This window comes from Myotis davidii, unplaced genomic scaffold (assembly GCF_000327345.1).
Source record: "Myotis davidii unplaced genomic scaffold, ASM32734v1 scaffold1094, whole genome shotgun sequence".
Taxonomy (NCBI): Eukaryota; Metazoa; Chordata; class Mammalia; order Chiroptera; family Vespertilionidae; genus Myotis; species Myotis davidii.
Genome location: NW_006285318.1, coordinates 134,426 through 140,319, shown reverse-complemented (window position 1 = coordinate 140,319; position 5,894 = coordinate 134,426). Strand labels below are relative to the sequence as shown.

Below are 5,894 nucleotides of genomic sequence, written 5' to 3'. Positions count from 1 at the left end.
CGCCACCCCCCGCCACTCGCACCTGCTGATGGCACTGAGTGATCAGGACCAGCGCTGGGCACCAGCAGTGGGTGCGAGTGGGGCCGGTGCTGGCAGCAGGTGCTAGTGCCGGGTGGGACCGCGGTACATTGGAGCAAAGAATTTTCAGTAACCACCAGAGGCTCACCCTGATGACAGTGACAGTGACTGGCTTTCTGCCTTGGTCTGGCGCCCCGGCTCACCTGTTCTACCATCCTGCCATGGCCGACACCCACCATGTTCCGCACAAGCTTCCTGCTGGTCAGTGCATGTCATAGTGACTGATTGTTCAGTTGTTCATTTGTTCGGTCGTTCTGGTTGTTCCGCCATTCAGTCTATTTGCTTATTAGCCTTTTATTATATAGGATGTATGTATATCTCAATAAAGCTGATATACATATAAACATATTGCTGATATATAAAACATCACCAGTCATCTATCTAAACATGTTGCTGCCTCTTTGGAGAAACAGTTGATTCCAGGCATGGGACCAGAGAGTTAGAAAAGGCTTAAAAATGAGAGAAACATGTCATAAGCACACAGGAGCCAACTTAAAGGATCCCCCAATGGCTAAATCTCGGACAACTTGAGCAACAAAATAAGTAATGGATGTAATAAATTATAACTCATAAAATGAAATAAGAATTCAGGAGCACATACAGCTATAAACGAATGAATGAATGAGAGAAAATTTAAAGTCTTCATTACAGTCAAAGTCTAACTAATAAAGTCTAATAAATGTAGAAGAAATGGTGGAATCAGAAAATCACTATTTGGCAAACACCCACAGTAATAATTGTGTGAAGCATGAATCATCAGTGGGTGCTAAAATTAGTGGGTAAAAGCTTGATGAAAAACAGGATGTTTGCTTAGATACTTTGACTATCTCCTCACAATTCAGTTCATCACAAAGGTAAAAATAGAACTTGACAGTGGCAACACCACCTAACCAAGTGATGAGGATTAACATCATCATCAATAAGACATTTAGACATAATATAACCCGTTATGATGGACTGAGAAGGATACATTGCACTGCTTCTGTGGTTTTCTTGCCCAATATGCATAGCCTCAATGTAAACATGAGAGAACATCAGAAAAGCCCAATTGAGGGATATCCTACAAAATAACTGGCCAGTCCTCTTCAAAAGTATCAAGGTCATGAAAGACAGAAGGACTGAGGAACTGTAACAGATGAGAAGATACTAAGGAGGCATGACAACTAATTGTAACATGGGATTCTAGAACAGAAAAAGGACATTGGGGGAAAATCTGGTGAAATCTGAATAAATTTGAAGGTGAAATTTGAATAGATTAATTAATAGTATTGTATCAATGTTAATTTCTTAGTTTTGATAATTGTACTATGATTATGTACAACAGTAACATTTGGGGAAGCTGGGTGAAAGGTATATGAGAATTCTTTGTATTAGTTTTGTAACTTTTTAAAAAAAAATTGATTTCAGGGAGGAAGGGAGAGGGATAGAAACATCAAAGATGAGAATCATTGATTGGCTGCCTCCTGCATGCCCCCTATTGGAAATTGAACCTGCAACCTGGGCATGTGCCCCTAACTGGAATCGAACTCGGGACCCTTCAGTCCACAGGCCGATGCTCTATCCACTGAGCCAAACGAGGTAGGGCATAGTTTTGTAACTTTTTATAAGTCTGATATCATTACAAAACAAAAGGTTTTTTTAAATTTTAAAAATTAAAAGCACATATTGCTGTGTCACTCAAGTAGGAAAAAGAAAATATACAAGATAACACCCTTAGATATATTACAAATACATGCAAACAAAATGCTTTGCCAGAGCACATACAAAGGTTATAGCTTTTAAAGTTAGCTTGATTCCCTGAGAATGGCAAATGGGAAAAACCGGAATCAACCAACTAGTCAAGTCATCATATGAAGAAACCTAAATTGGACCCTAGAAGCTTTTTCTGGAGGAAGTGAGATTGGATTTGAACTTTGCAGGAGAGTGGGGGGACTTGGAGGAATTAAGGGTGCTCTAAAGAGGTAATAATGGCAAAATGTGGGAGAGAGCTAGATGGGGCTTGGCGGTAGTGCCAAGAGTCTGCCTTGGTCTAACCAGAAGGAATTGACTAGTCCAGAGGGTTGGGAGTTGAGGCTGGCTGTAGAGGGATTCAAGATGTCCTCAGGGCCAGTCTCCTCTCAGGCTATTCTATCCCCTCAACTACTGCCAGGGGGCACTGTTGGGATTGAGCCCTTTCCTGCCCTTTACCTGGTTTGGGGGCCTAATTCTCTTCTAAGGACCTCCCTGACCCCTGGACAATGGCATCTGCTGTGTTGTCCCGAAATCAGCTCCAGACAGGAGGGTAGGTAGAAGGCCAAACCTTTCCTCTCGACTAGGCTTAGGGTCAGGCTCTCTTTTTTCCCCAACTGTAGTCAGCATCACTATCTGAGCTGTCCTGCTGTGTGACTGCTGTGGTCAACCTGTAGTTTGGCCTGGCACAGCCCTGGTAGCCTCTACACAACTTACCACTGCAGATGAAAAGCTGATTCTAAGGGGAGCAGAAAGGGGCCCAGAAGGAGTGGGCACATTGAGGGTACTCAGTGGGGGAGGAGCTACCTATCCAGGGGCTGCAGAACTGCCTGGGTGCAAATCCTGCTTCCATCAATTGCCTGCTCTGTGGTTTTTGGCAAATTACTTAATCTCTTATAGTCTCAGTTCCTGCATCTTTATATTGAAGGATAATAGAATAATAGTACTTACCACAGATGGTTATTATGATAATTAAATGAGATTACATAGTGTCTGGCATAAATTAAGCTCTCAATAAACATTAGCTGCCATTATTATTACACTAGAAGCCCGGTGCACGAATTTGTGCACCCGTGGGGTCCCTTGGCCTGGCCTGTGGGATCGGGCTGAAACCGGCTCTCTAACATCCCCTGAGGGGTCCCAGATTGTGAGAGGGCACAGGCCAGGCTGAGGGACCCCACCGGTGCATGATAGGGGTAAGGGGAAAGAGATATGGGAGGTTGGCCAGCCGGGAAGAGACCACAGGAGGGCTCCAGGGCATGTCCAGCCCATCTTGCTCAGTTCAGATGGGCCAGACCCCAGCAGCAAGTCAGAGCATCTGCCCCTGGTGGTCAGTGCACATCATAGCAACTGGTCAACGAGTTGACTATCTGCCCCCGGTGGTGAGTGCATGTCATAGCGAGCAGTTGAGCGGCCTATGCATATGATTAGCCCATTATGCTTTGATTGGTTGAATGGCCAACTGGTCGACTGGACACTTAGCATATGAGGCTTTTATTATATAGGACTATAGGCCCGGTGGGGCTCCTCAGTGCCGGGATTGGGCCAAAACTGGCTCTCCGACATCCCCCAAGGGGTCCTGGATTGCAAGCGGGCGGTTCTCGGGTGACGCATCCCAGAATCAGGCTCCCTCCTCTCTGGTTCCGGGTGCGTCATCCGAGAACTAGAGCTGCCAAATCACTGCAGCTCAGCAGCTCCTGCATTGAGCGTCTGCCGCCTGGTGGTCATTGCACATCATAGCTACGGGTCAGATGGTAGGACGGTCACTTAGGCTTTTATATATATAGATGTTCTCAGTCCTGGTTCTTGGGCTCCCAGAGCTGGAACAAAACTACCTATAGCTCAGAGGAGATAAGTAGAGCCTGGCAGTGGCTCTGGCTCTGATTTGGAGGAGGTATGTGGGTACTACAAGGGTGACAGAAAGACAGCAAACCTTTAATTTGTATAACTAAATAAACTATTTTCACATTTTAATGACACACGTGAGCATCTTCTGTGAATGTACATTTTAGCTTAAGATTTTATGCTGAAAATGGCTACATACAATTCCTGATCAGGACTTTTCATTAATGATCTCTTCAAAATCTTGATTGTGGCTATTAAAGAGAAATGCTTTTTTTTTCTCAAGTAGGCAGTGGTAAAAAGTTAAGTATAATTTATGTTTTTTTCCCCATTAGCCAGAATTTCTATTTCATTCTTAAAATCATTTAAATCCAGTTGAACAATTTAAGTTTTTAGATGGCTATTCTTTTCCTCAGGATATACACAGATGATACTCTAATCCTTTAATCCAAATTATACCACCAACATTATAGAGAAGACAAGCAACAGTGAAAACTGATCAAATCAAAGCTGGTCTTCGAAAAGACTAATAAGGGAGACAGACCTCCGACAATTTAAAACCCAACACACAGAATGAAAAGGTAGAATAACTATAGACAAACTAAATTTTTTAAAAAGAACAAGTGAATCTTTTTTAAAAACTTTTTTTAATGTTGACATTAGAGGTGTTTCCCCGTTTCCCCCACTTTGACCACTTCCACCCTCCCTCCCTTGGCCTTCACCAAACTATTGTCCATGTCCATGAGATATGCATACATGATCTTTTTAAACCATAGAGGCAATTTCCAAGACACAGTCCAACATAGGACTGTACTTCTTTTTGAGGTATGAGGGTTTGGTCTTTTCCTCTTGTAGGGATACCAGTTTAGTCTCCTGCTTTCTCTTTTTTAAAAAATTAAATTTATTGGGGTGACAATGGTTAATAAGACTATATTAGTTTCAAGTGTACAATATTATAATACATCATCTGTATATTGGACTGTGTGCTCATCACCCAAAGTTTAGTTTTTTTCTGTCACCATATATTTGACCCTCCTTCCTCTTTGGGAACCTCTCTATTGGTTTTCAAGTTTTATTGTGAAATGGGCTGATAAGCCAAGGGCTGCAATGGAAATCCTTCAGGAATTCTGGACACCAGTACACAGATGAAACTTTGGAGAAATGACCACTCAGAGAGGCCTTCAAAATCCTCCACCTGGGAAAACCCTCTGTAGCAACCATTTACTTGATTATAATACTCTTAGCAGTATTCATGTGATTTGGTTTTATATAGATTGATTTTGGACCAATCAGATTTAATAAGGTTCATCTTCTTTATCACATTCAATATGCTGGTGTAGAAGGTAGAGGAAACTGTACTCCATGGTCACATAATTATCTTTGATAAGTAGAATGTATATGTTATTTATTTACTAGAGGCCCAATGCACGAAATCCGTGCATGGGGGGGAGGGTTGTTCCTTCAGCCCAGCCTGTGCCCTCTTGCAATCTGGGGTCCCTCGGGAGGTGTTTGATTGGGCCTAAACTGGCAGTTGGACATCACTCCTAACTACCCACCTGCTTGCCCCTTACCACCCACCTGCTCACTTCTTACCACTTGGCTCACCACTCCTTAGCACTGCTGTGGAGACGGGAGAAGCTCCCACCACTGCCATTGCATTCACCAGCTGTGAGCCCCACTTCTGGCTGAGCAGCGCTCCTGCACTGACCACCAGGGGCAGCTTCTGTATTGAGCATCTGCCCCCTGGTAGTCAGTGAGTGTCATAGTGACCCACTGTTCTGGTTGTTCCAATCATTCTGCCATAATGGTCGCTGGGCTTTTATATATATAAATTTGTGCATCCCATTTTCTCGTTCTCCACTCCCATTTCCAACCCTCTCCCTCCATAGGCAGGTATTCTGATGTGTTTATTGTGATTATCTTTGATTCCATGTGTTCAGTCAGTTGTACATATTATTTGGTTTGAAAATTGTGTTTCTGTTAAAATTTTAAATGCACTGAACATATAGAACAGTTTCTAAAACTTGTACAGTTTAAGGAAGAATAATAAAATTCCCATCTACCTGCCAACCATGCTAAGAACTAGAACATTAAAGTATTTTAGAACCCTCCTGTTTCCCTTCACATACCTCTTCCCCTGCCCCAGAGGAAACCATTATCCCGACCTTGATGTTCTCTCTCTCGCTCTTTCTCTCTCTCTCTCTCTCTTTTTTTTTTTTTTGCTTTTCTTGAAAGTTTTGCTTCCT

At 42.9% G+C, this 5,894-nt stretch overlaps 1 long non-coding RNA gene across 1 annotated transcript in view; it reads right to left on the bottom strand.

Moving 5' to 3' along the window:
• LOC102775103 overlaps window positions 1–5,894 on the bottom strand; it is a 26,644-nt gene that overhangs the window by 7,827 nt on the left and 12,923 nt on the right. The window lies entirely within an intron of this gene.